The sequence below is a fragment of the Callospermophilus lateralis genome, chromosome 17 (genome assembly GCF_048772815.1).
Source record: "Callospermophilus lateralis isolate mCalLat2 chromosome 17, mCalLat2.hap1, whole genome shotgun sequence".
Taxonomy (NCBI): domain Eukaryota; kingdom Metazoa; phylum Chordata; class Mammalia; order Rodentia; family Sciuridae; genus Callospermophilus; species Callospermophilus lateralis.
Genome location: NC_135321.1, coordinates 57,883,556 through 57,909,028, shown reverse-complemented (window position 1 = coordinate 57,909,028; position 25,473 = coordinate 57,883,556). Strand labels below are relative to the sequence as shown.

The 25,473-nt window shown below is 42.5% G+C and overlaps 1 pseudogene; it reads right to left on the bottom strand.

The window, feature by feature from the left end:
* LOC143382662 (C2 domain-containing protein 2-like) overlaps positions 1-25,242 on the bottom strand; it is a 30,281-nt pseudogene extending 5,039 nt beyond the window's left edge.
* Between the last annotated feature and the right edge of the window lie 231 nt (positions 25,243-25,473).

Below are 25,473 nucleotides of genomic sequence, written 5' to 3'. Positions count from 1 at the left end.
TTTGTAAAATCAAAAAAAAATCCATCACTACTCACATCACAGATGCATATTTGGTATGCATATCACACATAAATACTTGATTTTGCATCTGTTTGTGTGTATCTGTGTCTCTACAGAAATTCTCAGAAATATCTTCTGCCATTAAACATTGATTTTGGAATCAAATATACTAGAAACATCCAAAAATTCTTTGGATTTTTTCATTTTCTATACCTCTCCTTCTGAATTTTTAATAATGGTATATTTAATTTAGTTATTTGTTGTTGTTGTTCCAAGACTCTCTGGCTGAAGGTAATAAAATTAACTAGAAGAAAATCATGAAGATATTTTTACTCAAAATTCACAAAACTAAATAAGTATAGAAAAGATCTCAGTTCTGTGTCTGAGTTGATGCAAGGCAAGGAACTATTGTGTGGGAAGCCGGCTGCAGAGAGGGGGAACCTGAAAGTAAAGTTCCCTGTGAAATAACAATTACAGAAATGATCCAAATTTCCAAAAGTGTGATATCTATGGAGCTAAACAGATCTACAAAGAAGCAGGTCATGTCTGTGTACTAGGCAGAAACAAGGTCACCTGTGGCAGGGTGAGCAGGTGGAGTTGGAAGGAAGGATCTAGAAGGCTGAATGTGGAGGACATGCTGGGCTGGAGGGTGGGCAGGGGTGTAGTGCTGCCTCCACTTCCTGTCCCTCCCCTGCTGTCAGGATCCCTTTTTGATGAGAGGGCACAGCCCTGTGACACAGGCCTGAGTAAGACTCCCCATTGCTAAAGCATACTCTCAGGACTCATATGTCCAAACAGAACAGTGCGATTTAGATGATGGAATATCCTCTCTTTCCTCTGAACAGCGTTAGTGCCACATGGCTGAACTTCAGCTTCACCACCTGGGCAATGGATATGATCCTTTGCCCAGTGTGTGGACTGGGGCTCTTTCTCCTCTTATTGCCCTGCAGGGTAATCCATTCTTGCCACCACCAAGGAAAAAGGGAAAACTCAGGAAGGTAAGGAAAACCTCAGAAAAGCCACATTCTCTTTTGTCTACTCTTCTTTTGATTTTTTTCAAAATAAGTAGGAACAGTTAAAAAAAAAAAATCTCAGGACAGAACAGAACATCACTCTGGGACAGGCAGGCCAGGGCAGGGAGAGAGTGTGCACTAAGGCTTCTCCTATCTGAAGCTCTCAGTCCATACATGTGGTGAGCTGCAGGTCCCAGAGTGAAGCACACACTATGACTCAGTGGTTGAGGTTTGCACTCCTGAGAGAGTTGGGAACCTCTGGAGAAGTTCAGGCCCTGCACTGCTCCATCTCTCATCTTCTCCTGGAGGGTGTCTGTGGAGCAAGCCTTTCCTCCGCCTTGGGTTCATATGAAGGCTGTGCCGAGCCCTGAGGGCCTCCATCATGGCTGGAGACACCTCTGGCCTCAGGGAGCACAAACCTGCCTGGCAGCTGAGAAGAAATGAGTCTGTTCCTGAGCCAAGGATCAGTGACTGAGGACATGCATGGGGTAGTTTATATAGAAAACCCTTTTTGTGTTTTCCAAATAAGAAAAATAAAGACACTTTTAAAATGTCTCTGAATAAAAGGGTCTCCACTAGCTAACTGTAGAAAGTTAAGCTGCTCAGAAACATGCAGTGTTTGCAGCTGGTCTAGGAGAGCAGAAGGGAAAACTAGGCCCTAGTCTCTTTTTCTTTCTTGTTTGCCAGCACTCAAAGGTGAAGAAGGGACAAAGCAAGAACAGGAAGAAGAGTGGCATTTTGAAAGGTAAGGCCTTGCCCTTCCACTCCAGAGGTGACTTGCTCTCCCCTGTTCCCAAGAGACCAGAGCCACGTTCCAGAGGAAGTCACTTGTACAGACCTGAGAGGGAGAATCCTGGGAAGGAAATCATCAAATCAGAGACACTTCTCAGGTTCTGTGCCCAGAATGAAGCTACAGTGGGCCAGGGATGGGTGATGTCTAGTAGGGTGGTATGGGTAGTATCAGAGCCATGCTGTCTGTGATCCTGCCAGTGAGGAGAATCCATCATGGCCTAGTTGTTTTCCTATGGGTGAAAACTGAACACCCGAGAAATGCCAAGGTAGGCATAGAAAGCAAGTTTTATTTAGACTTCTCTGCAGAAAAGGGGTCCCAGACCTGCGTTTAAAAACAAGTGGGGTTCCTGTTCATTTTATATTTTAGAATTCCTCTGTTCTCATGACTTCCTTCTCCCTTATCTTGCCTCTCCTCTCCAATCCTGCATACATGACCCAGAGGTGGACTCAATGGTGGAGTGATCCAGGCAGGAAGGCAGCAGCCCAGGAGGCATCAATTAACAACTTCTACAACTCCCTACAGGGAGGAACAATTCCTGGGGCAGGTTACCTTAGCAACAGGTGGAGGAACACTGGAAATGAACATGGGAAGAGGAGGGAGAAAGACCATTTGATTTCCTTTTCTTTCCAACAAGCCCCCATGTTCCAGATGGGACAGATATATTATCTACACGGACTGCCATTTGTCCCCTCAGCTTCATTTGGATATGGTGGTGGGACTTCCTGGACAAAATGTGAACAGGCTCTCATGTCTCCAAGGGTGATTCATCTCTGAGATGGCCCAAACTTTCTCCCCATAGGGAGTACAACAGGGGATAGTGGAAGTTTAAGTTAATGACAAAGTGCTGCCCCTGCATGTGCCTTGCTATCCCTGTCACCTGTCATGTGGCCTTGAACACTGGCACTGGCCCTCCAGAGTCTACTCTCCCAGTCTGCCTCACATGGACATTCCACTTACCCTCCCTTCTCCACAATAACCCAGCCTCCATTTTCAGGTTATAGTGATTGCTGGAAGAAAGTGGAAGAGACTGAAGATTTGCTTTCACTTCTACAAAGGTGAGTCGCTTTCCACTAGTCCCTGTGTCCTTCCTACTGCTGCCTGTGATAAGATCCAACAACACAAAGCTCTCATGGGGTAGGGGGCAGCCTTGGTTGGGGCAGGATCTGACTAAAGCTCTGAATATGGGAGAGCAAGAGCTTTGAAAACTCAGGGTGTGGGGTAGCGAGGGGCCACGACCACAGGTGCCCACCCCTGCCCCAGCTCCTATACCTCCTGGCCTCATCTGCTCAGGCTACAGCCTGAGCCTCTATCTCTTGCAGCCACCTAGGGAAGCTCCATGATGGCAGCAGCTTTCACCAGCTCTTAAAAGGAGATGACCCAGATGAGATGTGAAAACAGAGTCAGCTGGAGTCCACCAATCACGTACTGCCTGGGGAGGATGATTTGGCCACTGCCTTCTTCCCTTTGGCTTCCCTGACTTCTTTGAGCAAGCACCCTTTGTTCCTGGCCTCTACTTCCTTCAGCAGACCTAATGACTTCCTCAGTTTCTGTTCAGTCACACTCAACCCTGAATGCCTCTCAGTCACCAGAGTCTGTGATTCCTCTAGAACAATGTTCACCTCAGCCACGTGGACTTTCCTCTCCCCCATCTTATCCCTCCTGATCCCATGGCCCATTGTGTATTTCTGCCAGACCCCAACCTGACTCCTCAGTGTGACTCAATGATACTCTCACTGGGAACCAAGCCACAGAGCTATCTCCACCCAACAACTATTGGTTGCCTTTTCCTATCCGATCGCCATCTCCTGTGCCATTGCCTTCTCCTGTCCCATTGCCATCTCCTTTCCCAGCAGTCTCAGGCCATATTCTCTCCACCTGTCTCATCTCATCCCTCTCTTAGTGGCAGATGACTGCCAAAGTCTGTGGCCTCTCCCGCTCCCCACACAGTGAATCCAAGAGAGATCATGCTTCCCACCCACCAGAGGACTCACTCTAGGCAAACCACCCACTCTCGCAAGTAGAGGCTGAAGTGACTTCTTTCATTAACCCTGGTATCCAGAAACTGATGGAGATACCAATCAGGAAGAGAGCAGGAAGGAAAATTTGTAATGTGAAGACAAAAGATGAACCAGTCTACTCCCTGAATTCTCTGGGAAGCACAGTACAGTCCCTGGCAGGGAGCAGGACACCACCATCCCACGACCCTTCTGAAACACAAAAGGCAAGCCTAGAGATGCTTACTTTTCCTCGGCAGCTCTTTTACACCAAGGTCCTGGGGGGACCATTTACAGCAGAAATGCAGCCAGCTCTTTTGTGGCCTCCCCATTCTGCATAGCAAGTCTCTGGTGGCTACTGTCAGAATGTCTGGGTCCTCAGCAGACTTTTCCTCCATTGCATTCAATGAAATGCTTGATTACATTACAGGGCAGGTGCAGGCTGCACCTGGGCCACTCTTTTCCTCCCAGTTGCTCCACCCTCTTGTTCAATTTCAGCCTGTGACTCCAACCTTGTCTTGCTCCCAGTCACCATCACTGGCTCAGACCCACCATCAGGCCCATCTCCCATCATCTCTCCCAAGTTTGCAATGCCATGTTTCACTGAATATCACATGTGGATTTCCATGCCCCACAAGCCAAGAGGAGACCCAGCTGCTTTCCCCTTCTGCTCTTCAACACCTGGAATACCACATTTTAAGAATACAAGTAGAAAGTAGAGAGGCTTTACCTTATTTGGTCCAGAAGTCTCAGAAAATCACTTCTGAGAAGAGGGCCTCCTGTGATCACAAGTCCATCAACAAGCTCCCAGGGGATTTCTTCAGCCTTGAGCTTCAGGAGAAATGGGAGCAACACCTTCAGAAGAGGTTTATGCTACACCAGTACAGACAACCACCCAATATCTACCCACTTCTGAATCTGAACGAGTCCTGGGACAACATCCCAAGGACAGATCAGGCAAAGGATAATTGTGGGTCTTCCTGTAACTCAGTAATTCCAGACAACAAAAGCCCTCCTATACAAGAGACTGGTTCAGAGAGGGCAGAGATAATCCAAGAAGGAATGATTCCTAGGGTGTTTGGCATTCCAGGGCACATATCATGTCTCTGCCCCACCTGGAAATTCAAACACCCACAAGATAACTTGGGATAGACCATCCTTAAAAGGTGGGGAAGTCTTCAGGAACACCTCCCAGGAAATCTCCCTCCTTGATGCTGGCACTCAGCAGGTGCTGGAGGCAGATGCTACAAGTCTAAGAGTGAGGCACAGGTGGGACCTACCCCTCAGGGTCCTCAAGCATGTAAATGTCTTGAAGATGAAAAACTCTGAGGCTTCACTACCTCCACAGCCCGCCCTCCCCTCCTCATCCTCCTGTGACTCCACGGCTGACTCTATTGGCCATGATGGGAAAAACCACCCAGAAAGGTCCAGGACTGAAGGAAGTAGCACAAACTTCAGTTCCCACCCTGAAGAGTCCTCATTTGAGTCCTTGAGCAGAACTCCATCTAGTGAGAACTGTGGGCTCTCAGATGCTCCTTCAACCACAGAAGAGGGCAGCTTGCCCTCTCAGCCTCACACTTACATTCTCATGGGCAGAACCTGGCACAATGGTACTGTCCTGGGATCTGTAAGAGAGCCTGGAACCAAGTCCAAGCCTAGAAATGGGCAGACATGAGTCCCTGGGGAGTGGAGGTGTGACCTTACAAGTCTCATGCCACAGCATGTCATTACTTCAGGTAGGACACCAATTTTTAAAGGCTGAAGAAGTCAGAGAAATAGAGGATGATGAGGAGGAGTCTTCTAACTGGGGAATCACCAATGAAATCAGAAAGACCATAAAACTTCCCAAATGTTCATATTAATCTGGGGAATTTAGAATCTCAGAGGATCAGTAACACCCTCCTATAAGTTCTATTTCCCAGGGCCAAGATACTACTCATGCCTGAAAGCAGAGACTGAGCCAGAGAACCAGCCTCAAGAACTGGCTACAGGTGTCATCCCGCAAGACTGTGCCACTGACATGTTTCATCAGGACTGTGCCCCTGAGGTGCTCCGGGCTACAGACATCCTAGCTTCCTAGGAGTCTGCACCTCTGTCCAGCCCCTGCCAGCAGAGGACCCAGGGTGGGAGGTATCTCGGGCCACAGTGTGCACTATCCAAGGCACTGTGCTCTTCAGAGACGTTTGTTGTCTCGTCAGCATCAACATGCTTCCCACTCCTATCCTGCTGGGAAAAAGTTTTTCCCACAATTCAGACCATACTGAGAAAAACTGTCCTCATGTGAGCCCAACCTGTTTGATAATGGTTTCTTCTTAATGAGGTGACAATGGCTTAATAATATTGCTTTTTTTTTTTAATCAGAGAGGCTTTTGTCTATGTCTTGCTGGTCTAGGGAAGGAGGTCATATCTGTTCTTCATTACTCTGGATTCTAGAAGGAAGTGGACATGCAGGGAGGTGACAGTGGCATTGAGTACCCACCCTTATGCCAGATCAATCCTCTCATTACAACTTAAGAATTCATGACTTGATCATTAGAAATAAGAGAATGCCTTAGGGACTCATCAAGAATGGGGCTACCCCACGAGAAACCCACCCCAAGGTCTGAATCAGCCTTTCCCTCAATCCTGATCTTTGTGAAGCTATACAGTTTGGGGTACAAGGATACCATGGAACTTAGTAGCTTCCCATGTCCAGGAAAGTTATACTTTCCTGGTCCTGAGTTCAGAGGTGGCCAGAGAGTCCCTGCTGCTGGATGTCTTGGTGGGAAACACAGGAAAACTGCCCTGTGAACCCTTGCCTTATGGAGGTTAACATAGAGATGGGCATTTCCAGCTCCTTTTTCTTCAGGCTGCATGCAGTGGCCATGTCACCTATTTCTGCTCCTGCCTTCCTCATTCTCTAAAGCAGTGGCCAGAATGAAAATTGTAGATCTGTATGTGTCTGGGTGGGAACAGCAAGTTGGCTGCTAAGGGCTGTGTCACATGCAACTTGCTAACCCTGAACCCCCCAACCCCCAGTTGGCACAAATATGTATGCACTAACCATCTGACATTGGGGCAGAGTGGGCAGAGAATGGGATGTGGAGGATTAAAATGGAGCCAAAGAAAGAGAATAACATGGGGATATCACAAATGGTGTGGTTTATGGGAAGCCTCTGCACTCCTATTACCAGCCACCAACCTGAGGGACCGAAAATTGTGGACTCACTCTGGCCTCAACCCTGTGCACCCTCTCTAGCTCCCAGACCACAGACCTGGAGAAGCCCCTTTAGCAAAGACACAGGCTGGAGAGAAAGAACGGATGAGTTAATCAATTGGAGTAGCCAGAACTAAGGAACTCCAGCTGTGACTTCCAGTTAGATGACCTTTAGACATGGCCCTAGCACTTCTTCTGCAGTGGAAAAGCAGGGACCTAAAAAGTCCAAAAGGAGTAGCCTGGAATCACAAAGCAAGATTCTGTAGGCTTCCAGAAATTGCTTTTCCAGAGACTAGAGAAGAAAAAGTGATTCAGTTAGAACTTGTCATATCATGGCAGTGACTTGTCCAAAATGTAGGAGTAAGCTGGGTGGGGGCAACCAGCAGACTTCCCTGACCTCACTCTGCTTCCAACACAGGCTTCTTCTTCCTGCAGCCTCTCCACATGGGAAAGCAGGCAGGTCCCAAAGGACAAAGAAGAGAAACCATGTCTGCAGAATGTTTGATGCTATGGCCCACCTGGGGAAGGCAGCAGCACCACTCATGGGCCCTCTGCCCTGTTAAGTGATGGAGAGTCCTGTACCATGAAGTGCCACCAAGGCAGATGACACAGGCATGGTCCTGCTCTAATGTCTGAAAGTACTCCATAGGTAAAGCCAGGTAGTCCTTTCCAGTGCGAGAACAGGCCCTACAGGCCAACCCTGAGCCAGGTCCTGTCCCTTATTTGAAAATAGCAGACCTCAGAATAGGCCTAGGATCAAGAAAAGACCCAGGCACCAAATGGGATTGAACAGAGTCAGATCCTTGAATCTGGCCCTGCTGGGCCCTCTCAAAGCACAGAGAGGCAGGTTCTCTGGGAAGAGGACCTGGATGTGGACCCCAGGTATTGCGAAGGGATAATGCCACAGATAGCAAAATTGATGGACAGCCAGAGTCATGAGAAAGGAAGTCCTGTTTCCCTCTGCTTCTGTCAGCTTTGTCATCTAGAAAGGGCAGTAATTCCAACAACCAGGAGACATCCCAGAGACCCACAGTGAGACCCCCACACAGAGATGTAACAGAATCCTCTGTCAGACACAAGTAAGACCCCCTGGCACATAGCCATTCACAGACCCAACCTAAAGATGGCCACAGAATCCACTACAGAACCTCTAACACAGCAGTCACAGTAACACAAGGACTTCCCTCAGATATAGCACCAACTTCAGGGTCCTCACAGATCTCACAGAACCCTTGACAGACTTCCTAAAAGAACCTCTGAAAGATTTGTACTAACAGAGACCTCAGAGAGACCTCAGAGACACAGAGTCTCCGAAAACAACCTTTCACTGCCACATGGTCCTCATGCAGTGATCTCTCACATAGAACTCCCACAGAGTTCCAGACCAAGGGGAAACATCTCCACAGAGATGTCCTACAGATTTCCTCAATGGTCTCATAGAGACCACCCACAGATAGTACACAGACATCTCACACAAACACATTGACCACATGGAGTGTCCTCCTCACACAGAGACCTCATACAGACTTTACACAGATTTTAAAAGACCCACACAGAGATATCACACAGGCACCTCAGAATCCCCACAGGGACTGAACACAGAGACCTTTCACAGAAATTTTCTACAGAAAACCCCACATCATTTTTCTTTCATGTGAAACTCCTTAGCCAACTGGAAGCACAAGGACACTGGCCAGACCCCTGAGACACTGTCAATGTGGCCTCCCAGATGACGTTCTCTGCTTAGGAAAATCCTCAGGAACTTTTGTTCCTCTGTAATGTCATTGCCTCTGAACAGAAGAACTGCAGATTCTAAGTGTAGACCTGAAAAATTCCTTCCTCTACAGGTGTTCACTATCCTCAACTTTGACCCACAGTTTAGAGAATCACAAATTTTAAACACGAATAAAATGCAGCCAACATTCAGTGAGAGAAATCATCATCTTATTTGTCCAGTATTAGTTATTATCTTGTCAAATGTATAAATGGCCCCCCTTTTATTTCTTTGGAGACAGGAACTGAATTCTGGATTGTTGACTAGTCTGGAAACACAATAAACACCTACAGCAGATGGACTCTAGGAATGATATGAACCAGCAAACAAGCATCTGGACTCACATCTACCTCCCAGGGGCTGAGCACCCACACAATATCCTAGGCATCCACACAAACAGAGAAGAATTTATGGAGTTACAAATGTAAAGTGATAGAGAAGAAAAAAGAGAAGCTTCCACTAACAGAAAGTGTACAGTCTCTCCTCAACCCCACCTCTCCTCCCCGCCCCCACACAAATATAACCCAAGTTGAGAAACCAATTCACACTAGGTACTGTAGTTAAAATGGGACATATTGTGAATTAAAAGATAATATTCTGCTACTATGAATTATATAGTGCAGAGCAGAAAATACAAAATTAGCCCAAACCCCTCAGCCATCCAGCTGCAACTACAATGAGGGACCATAACCACTGGCTTCAGTAGGGGAACTGTCGAAAGTCAAGTGATCTACATCTGCCTCAAAATAATCCTGTGCAACTCACCCGGTTAGAACAACCTCAGGTTCTCACCCACTGCCTCAAAGTCCTGCAGGGTGTGGCCCCTGGGGCTCTGTGGCCTCACTCTCACCATGACCCTCCCCCATGGCACGCCACCCATGCTGAGGTTTTCCCTGAACCATTCTGGATGCTGTTCCTTCACAGAAACCCTGCTTGATTTCCCTGTGCTTGGAATGATCACTCCTCAATGCTGCAGGGCTCCTTCCCTTCTCAATGGGCTTCTTTCTCAATGCCCATCCTCAAGATCTTCCATGGTTCCCAGGAGGGCCAGGTCTGCTCTTCCTAGTCCATACCCCCTGCCTGACCCAGTATTTTTGTATTTATTCATTGTCACCCCCTTCCCTAAAGTACAAAGAAATGGGAAGCTGGCTGCCAGAATCAGGCATTTGGAATATGTCCACAAATGACTGATGAAGGCATGAATGGAATCCATAGGAAGTGGGAACTTAGGGCCAGAGATGACCTGGATTTGTCTTAGAAATCAGTTAGAGACACTCTAAGTGGTCACTTCCCAGAAAACTGACAGCAGCCCAGAAAACTCCTGTCGGCCTGGCCTGGTGCTGGACTTGGGAGGCAGGAGGGTGATGTCCTCAGTAGATTTGGAGGGGCCACTGTGCAGAGGTGGCTGAACTTGTGGGATCCTGCTTTACTCTAGTGAGTAACGACAGAGAGTGGGTGGAGAGGTCTGGGGAGCTTAAGGGATTGGGCACCTGATTTGTCAATGAAAGCCATCTGATGTTAGGGTAATGGCAGAGCCCGGCTTTGCTGACGGACCCAACACCCACCAGCACTTCTCAGTGTCATCTCCACTATGAAGGAAAGTAATTTCCATGGGATTATAACAATGTTTATGAGACTTGGAAAATGAGTCAAGAAATAACATGAATGGAAAATAAAAAGCTGAACAAATAGAACGTTTAATTAGGAAACTTAAAAATTTTACAAATACACGGTTTTCTATCTGGCAACTGCTAATAAGGAACCTAAATGAATCTGTTATGATCATTAATCAAAATAATATTAAATTTCTATAACTTGCTGAATTGCTGTGGTGACCATGCATGTGAGCAAAGTGAATATTCTGATATCTTTATCTTGTTAACCTAACTAATATTCATGAATAAAATGATAATGGGAAAATGTAAATAATCTAAATATATTTTATCGCACTTTATTTTTACTTAATAATACCAATGGGATTCAACCCTTGATTCCAATTTACTATTTTTCCAAAATATTTCCTGAAATAATATTAGTAACCCACTACTAACCTTATATATGCAATGAAGATGATTTTCTTAGAATTTCCTTCCCATAATGCACTGTTTGCTCAAGTTCTCTAAAAACAATTCTCATAAACATAATTATGCAGATGTAAGGCATGTTTCTTAGTTAAAAAGATCATCTGCCAGGCACACTTCCTCCTCTTTTATTGGTGCCATAGATTTCAAGTTTACTGAAAAATGTTTTTTTCCTTTACAAGAAAGGATAGTTCAACCCCACAGCCCAGTGAAACAGCAGTTTCTCCCTTCCATCTGCTGTCATCAGATGCACCCAAGGACATCTGCACAATGCTGGCACTTCCCTGGGTGTGTATGACACACTCCACATTTCCCAAGGGCAGGAGTGAGTCCCTGCAGTTTTCCTTTGCATGAGGTGCTTTTCAAGCTAAGGTGTTAACAACAAGCTGATGAAAGGGTGCTCCTGAAATGTCTACTTCTTTCTGTAAATTAATATTGTTCACGAGGAGACTTCCCATGCTTTGCTAAGTAGAAAATCAGGCATCTCTCAGCTTTAGAGTGTATGTGCTCCCCACAAATAGAAGGTTTGTCCTTACCACAGGGAACTGTGGATTATCCCATGGAAGGTAGAGGACAACTAACAACCACCTGCCCCAGGAGCTACTCCCTGGGTGAGCAAAGGGGATTAACTGTTTTCTGCATTTAGAATCAGTAGGGAAACACTAGTCCCTGCCAAGGGCCTCATGAGCACATTTGTAGGATCAGGAGTTCTGGCCACATTCCCAGAGGGTCCATAAACCCATAATGAGTCTGGAGAAGCAGCCATGCTAGCAGGTTTGAGCACCTCCCCCCAACACCCCCCACCCACACACCACTATGTGATTCAGGGCAAGCCTCTTATATTCACACCTGAATGCTAAGACATGGCAGTTTATTTAAATCATGCAAAATGGTGGTCACTGTGTCTGGTTAGTGATACCTGTGAGCCATCATTATCACCTCAGCCCCAGGCTCACTATCGGTGAATCAATTTAGATGTGGAAGTTAGGCCCCCTCTCCAGATATATTCCAGTGCACCTTGAGCATCCCACCTGAGAGAGAAGGTAGCTCCAAACAAGTCAGAATTTAGTCTCAGTCACTGCCTCAGGAAAACCCAAATCAGGATGCTCCCCAGCCCCAGTGCCACCATCCCAGTACACAGAAGGAGTGTTTCCAGTGTGTGGAACTTCAGATGCCCTAGCAGGCCTTGTGCCCTGCTACCTCACATCGCCCATGGACTCTGGGCCCCAGGAAAGGGTTATTATACAGTATTGTTTAGGAATAACAGCAAGAGGGAAAGTCTATATGTATTCAATACAGATAAATTATTCTTTGTCAATATTTTTAATTTGAGGTTAGTTGAATCCATGGACAAGGACTGCAGATACAAAAAGTTAACAGTATATATTATATAAACCACAGCACATTATACAAAAGGGACTGCTGATATTTAATTCAAATAAAAGCCTCTGTTCTTAATGGCTTTGCTATGACCTTCAGGGCAGGTTCCTCATTTCTTGCAGCTGTAGTTAGTTTACCATTGGCTTTACTAGTCACCTGGCAGACAAAGTTCTCCTTCAAGGAACATGACTTTATCAGGATCTTGCTTGTTCCCTTCATAGTCTTTAGGTTCTTGGCAGGAAAGTTCTTAAGCCACAAGGCCATTCTGGGTTGTTCAATAAAACTAGACAATGTCATCAGCAAGTCCTGTAGAGGGGCACCTACAGCTGGGGTCATCACCCTCTGCTTAGAGGGAATAATTAGACATCCCTCTTCAGACCTTCTGCATAGAGGTTACTCCTCTTCACTGCAGAACCCAGGATCCACAGGGACCTGGACTGTCAAGGATCAGGGAGGCACCCTACCACCTGCTCACTAACAATGAAGAAGACAAGGATGCCCCTTCTGCTTGATATGCACACACAGGTTCCAACAGTTTCTTCCCCACCCAAGGTATCTGTACTGCATGGCTCCTGGAGCTGCCCTGGGGCCCAGGAGTTGCTGCTTTACAGGAACAATCTTCAACTTTATACATTTATGGAGCCTCTAAATTAAAAAAAGAAACACTTGAAATTCCCAAATCAAGGTGTGATGTAATTTTTTGTTTTGCCTTGGCCAAGTAAAGAAGTAAAAATATTTAAAATAAAACAGAAAGTTAAAAACTGCAAACTAATTTTATGATTTTGATTTCTTAAAAGTAAATTTTAATGCAAAATTGAATCATGAGGTCTCTGACATCCTAAGTGGATTAATCTCAGAATTGAGGACAGCACTTTTAATTGGACACATTTTACTTACATCAAACCTATCACATCATTCTTGCTGTTCTCATTCCCCAGAGACCTGGACTCTCAATGACCTTGGATTCTGTCTTGGCCAACAGGTGGGAAAATGCAAAATGACCCCATTTTATTCAACAGTGTTGACAAGACACACTGAGCCTTCATCACATCCTTTTGGGATGACTGATGCTGGTGGGAGTGGCCTAATATAGCGAGATGGGAATCAATGTGTGTTTAAGCTTCTAGCCGTGTCTCGAAGCTGATCACATATTTAAAGTGTTGATTTCTCTCACAACATCACTATAAACATCAGATTGGCCTTATGGATGAATTAAGTCAGTATTTTACCTTCAAGGAGTGACATCACACTAGTTTTGTTTTCTAGGTTATGTCACATGGATTCATAATTCATAATTATTCTGCACAATCACTTTGGATTTTGGATTTATAGTCTATATATGACTACTAACCATGCATACGATATCGTTCATTTTTATTAAGCAATCAACCACTTGACAAGTCTCAGAGACACTGGTTTTTCTTGGGCTGTTTACTAACTGACTGATGTATAAAGTCACTTATTGTAACTTGCTAGGGAAACAAAGGCAGAGCTTCTCCAGCCATGCCACCCACCCTCATCCACAGGCCCTGTGAGTCCTGCTGCTATAAACACTGTGGTGGCCTGAGGTCCCTGATGCTCACTAGAAACAACCAAACTCTCCACACCTACCTATTATGGTTGAGTTATGTGCCCCCAAACTCATACGTGGTCTCAACCACCAATACTTCAGAATGTGACTTTATTTGGCAATTGGGCCTTTAAAGAAGTAATTAAGGTAAAATGAGATCTTCATGATTGACTATAAACCATTCTGACTGGTGATTTTTTTAAAAAAGAAAGTACTCTGGATAAAGAAGTAGAGTGTCAAAAATGACAGCTATACCCAGCAGTGTTAGTCTTCAAGAAAACAAGAGAGATAAAGAAAGACTTTAGATAAGAATAAATTAAGGGAATGAATGACCACCCAGCACCACTGAAGATACTTGTTATGGTTTGGATCCAGAATGTTTCCAAAAGGCTCATACTCTGATTGCTTGATCCCAACGCAGTAGTATTCAGAGGTGGGGCTTTTTAGGAAATGATTGAATCATGAGGACTCTGACGTCCTGAGCGGATTAATCCACTGATGGCTTCATAATATGAATGGATTACTGGGGTGAGGCGGTGGAAACTGTGAGAAGTAGGGTCTAGTTGAAGGGAGTGGGTCCTTGGGGGCAGGCCCTGGGGGAACATATCTTGTCACTAGCCCCTTCCTATCCCTTTCTCTGCTTCCCAACTGCCAGGTGATGAGCAACTTTCCTCTGTCAAACCCATCTGCCATGATGTTCAGCCTCACCTTAGGCACAAAGGAATGGAGCTGGCCAACCCCAGAATGAAACCTCTGTAACCATGAGGTAAAATAAATCTTTCTTCCTTTAAGAGTTTTTTTTCAGATATTGTGTCACAGTGATAAAAAGCTAAACTAATACAAAAGGGAGTACTATACTCAGAAGAGGAAGGAAGATAAAATTATCAGCAAATGTGAAAAAGTGAATCTCACTAGAGGAGTAGACATGCAAATGAGAAATAGTAAAGAATCATATATCATCAATATGGTAAACTTCTAAAATGAATAAGACCGGAAGAAAAAAAAATGGTACATTCAAAACTACCAGAAGAAAAAAGGAGCAAAATTACAGGAATAAGTACATACCTTTTGATAATCACCCCGAATGTAAATGTTTTAAATTTCCCATATAAAAGATGCAGATTGGCTAAATGGATTAAAAAATAAGACCTAACAATATGCTGCCTACAAGAAATTTACCTCATGTGCACAGTGCTAATGAAAGAATGAAAAATTATTACAAGTAAAGGGAATCCAAAAGCAAAAAGGAGGAGCTACTTTTATAACTGATAAAACTGACTTTAAAATAAAAACAGAACAGAAAAGGAGGTCACTATATATTGACCAAGGGAATAATTAATCCAAAGATATAATTATTATAGATGTATAAGCAATAAGTCTTGGAGCAACCAATTTTTAAAAAACAAACATGATTAGAGATAAATGGAAAGATAGGTCACAGTAAATACATCTTCCAGACACCCCCCCAAAAAAAATCAAAAAAAGAAACATAAGGGGCTGGAGTTGTGGCTCAGTGGTAAAGCACTTGCCTAGCATGTTTGAGGCCCTGGGTTCAATCCTCAGCACCACATAAAAATAAACAAAATAAAAGTATTGTGTACAACTATTTAAAAAAATAAAAAAGAAACCTCAGATTTACAATATACTTTAGATCTAACAGACTTAACAAAATCTTCAAAATATTCCATCCAACAGTTACAAAATACACATTATTTTCTTCAGCACAAAAAATGTTTTCCAAAGTAGACTATATATTATACCATGGAGCAACTCCTACCGAAGTTTTTTCAATAAAATAATTTCTTGTATTTTATCTGATCACAATGAAAAGAAACTAGAAATAACTGCAAAAATTACAAAATCACATGTAGATTGAACAACACTATTAAATGAATAGCAGATTATGGAAAAAATCAGATGGAAAATTTTTTAAACTCCTTGAATCAAATGAAATAGAACCACAACATACCAGAACAGGAAATGCAGTGCAAATTTATAGCAATGGGTGCCTAAGTCATAAAAATAGAACTAAAATCAATAACATTTTCTTATAAAAACAAAATCCAAATCCAAACTCCATGGAAGAAAAGAAATAGTAAAGATCACAGAAGAAATGAATGAATTAAAGGCTAAAAGAATAATACAAAGCCTCAATAAAACAAAGAGTTGGTTCTTTGAAAAAAAATCATATTGACAATCCCTTAAACTGTTAAAGAGAAAGAGAAGGCTCAAAGAAGTAAAATTAGACATAAAAAGGATTCTTAACAATAGTGAAATTCAAAGGATCATTAAGGAAAATTTTGAAAAACTCTATGCCAAATAAACTAGAAAATCCAGAAGAAATGGAAAAATATACATTTCTGTACACATATAAATTACCAAATTCAACAAAGAGGATATAAAATACCTAACTAGATTGATGACAAGTAATGAGAATGAAGCGGTAATAAAATTTTTCTGATTAAAAGGAAAAAAGAGATCTGGGGTTGTGGCTCAATGGTAGAGCGCTTGCCTAGCATATGTGAGTCGCTGGAATCAATTCTCAGCACTATATAAGAATAAATAAATAAAATGAAGGTCTTGAGTTCAAATGACAACTAAAAAATAAATATTAAAAAAAGGAAAAAAGAAATAACGATCCTAGGACCAGATGGAATCATTGCTGAATTTTACCTAATTTTTAAAAGTACTAACACGAATGCTGCTCAAACTAATTCATAAAACAGGGAAAGGAAGCTTCCAAACTCATTCTACGAAGCCAGTATTACCCTGCTAAGAAAACCTATAAAGGACACAACAGAAAAGGAGATCTTAAACAAACTTTAAAACAAAATCAGGAAAGTAGGTACTATATATTGATCAAGGCATAATTCATCATAAAGATATAATTATTATAAATGCATAAGCAATAAATCTTGGAGCACCCAATCTTTAAAACCAAATGTGGTTAGAGATAAACTGAAAGATATGCCAATATATATGAGAAACACAGATATGAAAATCTTTAATAAACACTTTTAGATTTAATTAAATAACAGATTAAAAAGATAACATGACATGATCAAGTTTCTTTCTTTCCAAGGATGAAAGAATGGTCCAGCAAACACAAATCAATAAATGTAATAAAGCAAATAAATAAAATCAAGGATAAAAATCACATGATTATCTCAATTGATGCCAAAAATCCTTTGATAAAATTCAGCATTCTCCTTATGATGAAAACCCTGAAGAAACTACATATAGCAGGATCATGTCTCAACACAGTGAAGACTACACATCATACTAAACTGAGAAAAGCTGAAAACACTCCCTATAAGATCAGGAACAAGATGAAGATGCTCACTCTCACTAACCTTATTCAACATAGTACCAGACATTTTAGCCAAAGAAATTAGGCAAGAGAAAGTAAACATTAAAGCAGGAAGTCAAATTATCCTCATTTACTAATGATCTGTTTGTGTAACAAGATAATTGAAAAAAAAGCCAAAAAAGACTTTTATAACTGATAAACAAATTCATTTAATTAGGATTCAATATCAGTATGCAAAAATCAGTAGCTTTTGTACATACCAATAATGAGTTCTCTGAGAAAATAATCAGGAAAGTAATCTTATTAATCTTATTACAGCAATGAAGAAGGAGGAGGGGAAGGAGAAAGGGAAAAGGGGGAAGGAGGAGAAGAAGAAAAAGAAGAAGAAACACCTAAAAATAAATCTAACTAAGAATGTGAAAGGCTTCTACCATGCAAATTACAAAATACTGAAGAGAGATATTGAAGAACATATTAGAAGTTGGAAACACCTACTATGTTCATGAATCCAGAGAATTCATATTGTTAAAATGGCCATACTACCCAAAGAAATCTACAATCCACTGCAATCCCCCTAAAAATACCAATGACATTTTCCAATGAACTAGAAAAAAATAATTCTAAAATTCATATGTAAGTAAAAAATATCCAGAATGAAGCAATTTTGAGCAAAAAAGAGCAACGCTAGAAGCACCACAATACCTTATTTCAAATTGTATCGGAGAGCCATAGTAACAAAAACAGTATACTAGTGGCATATAAAGAGGCATGTACACCACTGGAACAGAACAGTGAACCCAGAAATAAATATAAACTGCAACCAATTATCAAAAAAATATGCCAAAATATTGGAGAAAGAACAGCCTTCTTCAACAAATGGTGCTGGGAAAACTGGATGTTCCCATGTAGAAGACTGAAATTAGATCCCTACCTCTCACTTTGTACAAAACTCATCTCAGGATTAAAGACCTGAATGTATGTCAGGATCCTTTGAAACTACTAAAGAGAACATAGAGGAAACACTTCAAGATCATGGCAAAAGCAATGATTTCCAAGTGAAGACTCCAACAGCTCAGGAAATCAGAATGAGAATGAATTTGACTGTATCAAATTAAAAAAAAAAAAAAACTTCTGCATAGATAAGAATACAATCAGCAGAGTGAAGAGGAAACAAAAGAGAATTGGAGACAGTCTTTGCCAGCTATCTGTCTGATATAGGATGAATACAGGAAAAACACAACAACCAAAAAGCAAGTCATATAATAAAAATGGACCAATGACCTAAATACACTTCTCAAAAGAAGAAATGCAAATTGCCAATAAATATATGTGAAAATGCTCAACATCTTTAGCCATCATAGATGCAAATCAAACCTATAAGGAGATTATGTCTTACCAAGGTGAGTAAGATGGTTATTCCAGTTGGAATGGTTATTTTATATTAATATCACCGGTGAGGATGTGAAGTAAACAGAATGTTGGTAAGAATATAAATAAGTATGACATCTATGGATGTTTAACAGTAGGGATGGATCTCAGAAAATTAAAACAGAACTACCATATGACCCAGGTATGCCACTGCTTGGTATTTATTCAAAGGAAATGAAATCAGCAAATAAAAAAGACACCTGAATGACCATGTCTATTGTGACACTATTGACAATAGGTAAGATGTGGACTCAGTTGAGGTGCCTGTCAACAGATGCATGAATAAAGCAAATAGAGTAAAAATAATGATGGAATATTATTCAAAGAAAAAAATGGATCCTGCCATTTGCAAGAAAACACTTCTTGCTAAATGAAATAATTTAGCCACAGTAAGGAAAATATTGCATGTTTTCTCTCATATGTGGAAACTAAAAAAACCAAGAAAAGATATCCAGAAACAAGGACCATAGGTATCAGGGAGAAGGGAGGGTGAGCAAGGGTAAAAGAAGATCAATTCATGATACATGCATGTATGGAAATGACACAGTGAAGCCCATTAATTTATGTAATTAATATGTGATTATATATGCATATATATGTATATGTTTATGTACATATATGTACACACACACACACACACATACACAGGGAAAGGGGAGATTAGGACAAAGAAACACAAGAAGGGGGACCATGTGAGGACATAGGAAGAAGATGGCATACACAATCCAGGGAGAGAATTCTCAGAAGAAAATATCCTAATGACATCTGGATCTCAGCCTTACAACCTCCAGAACTGTGAGAAAATAAACTTCTATTGTTCAAGCGACTCTGTCACTGCACTTTGTTATGGCAGCCCAAGCTGAGTACTACACACCCCTTTTTGCAGAGAGGAAGAGAAGGTGGACTCTGCCTTCCTCAATGGCAACCTCGGCCCCATGTCCCTGGAAGACAGGGCCCTCATGTGAGTCTGTTACTGTGTCCAACAGCACCTGGAACCATTCTCATTATTTTAATGCTTTTGATGACATAAAAGCTCTAACAAATTGAAAGCTGAATGCCAGAATGGATACAGATGGGTCAATTACAGATTGAAGAAAATGAAGATGGGGTGGAAAACCTCTAAGGGATGCCAAAAAGTAGTAGTCAAGATAATGAATGAACAATTTTCCAAAATCCAAATTAACACAAAACTCTATGATGAACCCCGAAATGTCAAAAATTTAAATAAGAGCAGGCTACACTAGATGATATTTAAAAACTTAACCACAAAAATATCACAGACTACAGCCAATAAGAATGTACTCCCTGTCCATAGGGCTGGAGTTGACCCAGAGGGCTTCAGCTGACAGGAGAACAGGGAGTGTAGTTAGTATCAGATGAGATGCAGGGACAGGCTGGCAGCAGGGGGCCCATTCAGGACTCTTCACCAACTAGTATGGAAGTATTTCAATATTGTAATAATCCACACAGCCACACTGGTTTGAGCCATGGAACACAAGCCTATGAGTACAGGTGGAATCAGTCACTCCAGAGCACTCTGACATTGACTGGGGAAACATTTCTAACATAGTAAACCACCACTTGAATGATTGAGTCAAAGTCAAATGAATTCTGACATTGACTGGAAACATTTCTAACATAGTAAACCACCACTTGAATGATTGAGTCAAAGTCAAATGAATTCTTTGTAAATTTCTATTCCATGAAGGTCATACATTCTGATTACTGCTACTATTAATATTAATTATAGAGATGTTATCAACTGGCTTTTGGTAATAACTTTCCCTAAAATTCAGTGAAAATCAGCACAAGGAATTCTGTATCAGTACAGTATTTTTGCTATATGTTCTTTGTTCTTTTCTCTCTCTCTCTCTCTCTCTCTCTCTCTCTCTCTCTCTCTCTTTTTTTTTTTTTTTTTTTGGTGGGAGAACCAATTTGCTATTGATACATTTAGAAATTTACAATAGGTTAACATTCAAATGCAATCTTTAAAAACAAAGTGAGGATAAAAAGTCCCCAGCACCACATGCAAACAAGCAACAAACAAATAAATAAAGCTAAATTTTAAAAAACAAAAAAGAAAAAGTCACTTGATAATTTCTGAAACACCTAGGAATTTTAAAATGTGCATTTGAAAGTGGAATTCCCAATGTAGTTTTTGAATGTCTTCCTCAAAACCAGGAAAAAAAAAAAAAAGTGCTTCAGTTTTGGCTCTCACAAAGGGCCTTGCTCCTTGATGGCTCTATTCCCCTGAAATACATGTTGAAGGGTTAATGGAAGGCGCACACCCACTTGCCCATCTGCCAGAGGTCAGGGTCACACCAGACTTTCCAATCTTACTAAAAGAACACCAGTCTCATTAAAGGGTCAAAATATGTCACTCCAGTGACAATCATTCTTCAACAAGCATGTCTGCTGGCATTATACATTCAAGAGGAGCAGAGCAACATGAAAACTGAATGACCCAAGGTATAGGCATACTGATGAGGGAAGCAGTTTGCTAGGTACACAGGGTTTTAAAAGTGTGTGCCACGCTTATCATTTTTCCTACTGGAAACCAAAAACAAGGACACTCCAAAATGTGGCCAGGAGCACTATTCACAGCAGAAATCTGAAGAGCCCATAAAAAGATTTTCCCATGTTTGAACCATTTGTTATTAAATTCCCATTCCTAAAATGGGCACCTGAGATGCAAAATAATTTCTTCTAGTGTTCTACAAGTACTTGGTTTGGGCTGTAGGGAATATTTGGCAAAATAGTGTGTGTGTGTGTAGCGGGGGTGGGGGGTGTTACCATGTTCTATGCCCTATCGCTTATTGCTCACAACTTTCTGGGTCAGGTTCCCACTCTAGTCTAGTAAGTGCAGCAGACAGAAAGAAAATCTGCACATAAGCTGTTCCACTGGCATTCTGAGCTGCAGACATGGCAGAGGAAGACTTAAGAACCATATCAGCATTTATGCTATATCCACTGGAAAGTAGGCTCAAAGTAACCATGGGAAAATGTTCAGTATAATATGCACAGGACATACTTAGTGTTTGCATAACTATTCAAGTTCTATGGCTAAGGGCAAAGGCAAATGCCTTCCTATATTTGTCAAAGCATTTCAACTGCTATCATAATTTCTTCATCAAAATTCCTGCCTGTTGGGGCTGGGGTTATGGCTCAGTAGTAGATCACTTGCCTAAGGCAGGTGAGGCCCTGGGTTCGATCCTCAGCACCACATACAAACAAACAAAAAACAAATAAATAAAGTTAAATTAAAAAAAAAAAAATCCGGTCTGTCCTCAGGGCCAGGTATACTTTTTACTCCTAAGAAATAAATTAGGAGAGGTGAGCATCCACTCTGTTCATAGTGACAGCCCAGAGGGGCACACTTCCCCATGACACGGTCCAGGCATGGGCCCCAAACATGTGCTGCTAGAGAGCTGTGTGGGTAAAATCAAATCCCCAGCTTCCCTCCCAGGCACTGCTGAGCATGGTATTTCTCTTGCAAGGAACTCTTCTCCTAACTGTTACCTCAATGCTTAGGTGGGGGCTACAGGTTCCACTGAGATTCTGGTGGCAAATTGTCAGTTCTCTTTGGAGGAAGCCTCCAGCTGGAGACTTAGATTGTTCTTTCCCTTTCAAAAACTAGATTGTTGGGGAAAACCATGCTGGAGGAGTGGGCATATGGTAGCGGCCAGAATGCCTGCTCTGTCCTGGTGAGGGTGCTGTCTTAGGTGCCTGTACTCCAGCTGCAGGGAAGGAGGCAGGCAAGGCTCCACAGGGGCCCTATTCATTGCATTCATGGTGCTCTCATCCTAGTGCCTGGACAGTAAGTAGCTTCTTGTTCAGCAGCTAAGTGAGGGTCGCCCCCTACTTCCAAGTGCTATAGGAACATGAGGTCACTATGTGACTGGCTCATGCCGGGATGTTTCTGCTGGTGCCACTGGAGGAAAAACAGCCTGGCATCCCACCTTAAAATTCCTCCTTTAGGATTCTTGGTAGTGCATAGCTCTGAGATGCTCAGGGAGCTCTCAGACAGCTCGTCCCATCAATCAAGTGGTAGTGGGCCACCACATGTTGCTGCCAGGGGATTCTTCTCCAAGTCCTAGGGGTTCAGTACCTTCTCCTGGGGCTCAAGGGCAGCTGGGAATGGATTGGCTTGTCTTCCACCAGTGAACAGAGGCCACAGCTGCATCTGGGGGGCCAGATGTGCATCCTGGTGGGTTCTGTCCACAGAGGATGCATAGTCCTACATCGGGGCAGTGTTGTGGACCTGAGAGAATGAGGTCTTGGAGATTGTTGAAATGATGATAGTGTTATTCTTTCATGATGACTTGAGTTTCAGCTTTGAAGAGTCAATGAGTTGCGGAATGGCAACTTCAGTGACCTGACCAAAGCCATTCAACACCAGCAGTTCCATATCTGAAGAAGAGAACATCTTCCTGACAAGTGCACCATGGCATAAGATGGTCTAGATGAAGATGTCCTTCTTAATGACTTTCACCTTGATGGGTGTCTTCAGGGGAGACTCAGAGCTCAGTCGGGACACCCTCCCCACATCATAGTTAGGCTTCATCTTCACTGTAGTGACAGTAGTGACCACAATCCCATGCGGTATCACTATGCAATCCTTTCCTATCTTGGCAGCAGCAACAGGGAAAGGGATTTGCCAGGATTTCAGTTTATTGGGTTCAACATAAGAAAACTCTGCAGTGACAGAGCCCAGTGTTGATCTGCTGAGCATGGGCCCACTGATCAGAAAGAAGATCTACAGCCTGGATGGCTGCTTCTAGAACAGGTTGAGAGCACAGTGATCAGGGCCAACAGAACTTCTGAGTACTGCCAGTCCTCTCTAATCTGCAGGTGTAAATCCTTGGACTTTATGTTCTGCTCAAAGGTGAACTCTTCCTCCCAAATGAGGTGAGTAGTATTCTTGGCTAGGGTGCTGGTAAACCTCTCAACAGGATCATTCAGCTGGGCAATGCACACAAGGTTAACACTGCCCAAATATCAGGATCATTTAGCAGCGAGGTGCAGATGTTCTTCATCTGTGGTTTTAGTTCATGAGGTTTAGGAGGACAGGATTCTTGAGCAGTAGATGAAGTGTGCTGTAAATCTGAGCTTACTTTATGTCTGTGGGCTTGGTGCTCAGAACCACGACAGAAAGGCGGAACCCACAAAGTTCAAAATATCCTTGAGGGTTTCAGATACTGCATTTGTCTCACCCACCTGGCCCTCCCCTGGTGCTTTGGGCTGGATCTTAATTGTCACTTCTGGCACATGGATGCAGGACCACCTAATCTGGATGTCTTCTTTTTCTTCTTTCATGTGTAGCTCCAGCTGTAGATGAACCAGGGAGAGCTGTATGTCATACAGCTGATGTACTGAGCCCACCACTCAGGGCACTGAAGTGTCTTTTCCACCACATGATAGGCCACCACCTTCTCCTGGGCTGACTGAACCACGCTGGAGACTTCTCCATCTGCCAGCTCCTAGAGCTGCAACCACGGGTCCTGCTAGAAGAAGACCTGCGGGGGGCCCTCCCTTTCCTTTTGGCCTCATGGTTCAGGGCAATCATCTAGGTTACCTGCCCCTGGTACCTCCAGCTGTTCAGTATCAGGATCCAAGAAAGCAGTGTGTAGGACTCCCAGCACCGATCTTCAGGCTCTGCCCACTGCTGGGGTTGGGGAATGGATATCCAGAATATATATAGAATGCAAAAAATTTAACACAAGAAAATCAAACAGCCCAATCAATAAATGGGCAAATTAACTAAACAGACACTTCTCAAAAGAAGCACAAATGGACAATAATTATATGAAAAAAAAAGTTCAGCATATTTAACCATCGGGGGAATGCAATTCAACACTACATTGAGATTCCATCTCACCCAATCAGATGGCAATCATCAAGAATGCAAAAGAAGAAATGAATGCTGGTGAAGATATGGGGGGAAATGGAACACTCACACACTACTAGTGAGAACTGAAATTAGTACAGCCCTCTGGAAATCCGGATAAAGGTTCTCAGAATACTAAATATAATACTACTTATGATACAGCTGTGCCATTTTTTGAAAGGATTAAAGTCAGCATACTACCCTATAGTTTATTGTTTCTTGTAAAGTGCAGCACAATAGACAAGTTTTGGAATCAGACCAGGTGTGTCTGTCAATGGACAAATGAATAAAGAAAATGTGATACACACACATACACAGACACAGACACACACACATACACACACACACACAGAGTGGAGTATTATCCAGCCATAAAGAACAATAAAATCATGTCTCTCGTAGAAAAATAAATGGAATGGAGATCATAATATTAAGTAAAATAATCCAGACACAGAAAGACAAGTATTCCACAATTTCCCTCATATGTGAAGTCTAGGGATGAAAAAAGATATGTAAGTAGCAGGGAGAGTTATTAGAGAAGATGACGGAGAATGGGAAAAATAGAGGGTCATGGGCATGGGTATCACTCTTGACACATTCAGAATCGGAAGTGCAGTCCCAGCTCCCACACTTTGAGAGTCCCTCCTGCTGAATTATGTACCTGGTATTATATCTAGACTACAAAGCTTTTTTAGCTCATTAAGAACATTGGTGCCAGAGAGTATTAGTCAAATTCCCACCACTATAATAAATACCTGACATAACTAACCAATAAAGAGAAAAAGGTGTATTCTGGCTCACAGTTTTGGAATTCATGATTGATCAGACCAATTTTTTTTTTTTTTTTTTTTGTCTCTGGTATTGGACAACATATTGCAGAAGGAGGGCATGGCCAAGCAAAACTACTAGTCTCAAAGCCAGGAAGAAAAGAGAGAGAGGCAGAGAATTGGGTCTTAAAATCCCCTGATAACCTGAAGACTTCCCACTAGCTCTAATATCTAACAGGTGTTACAGCAGGTTCCAAGAGCACCACCCTGGGAACCAAGC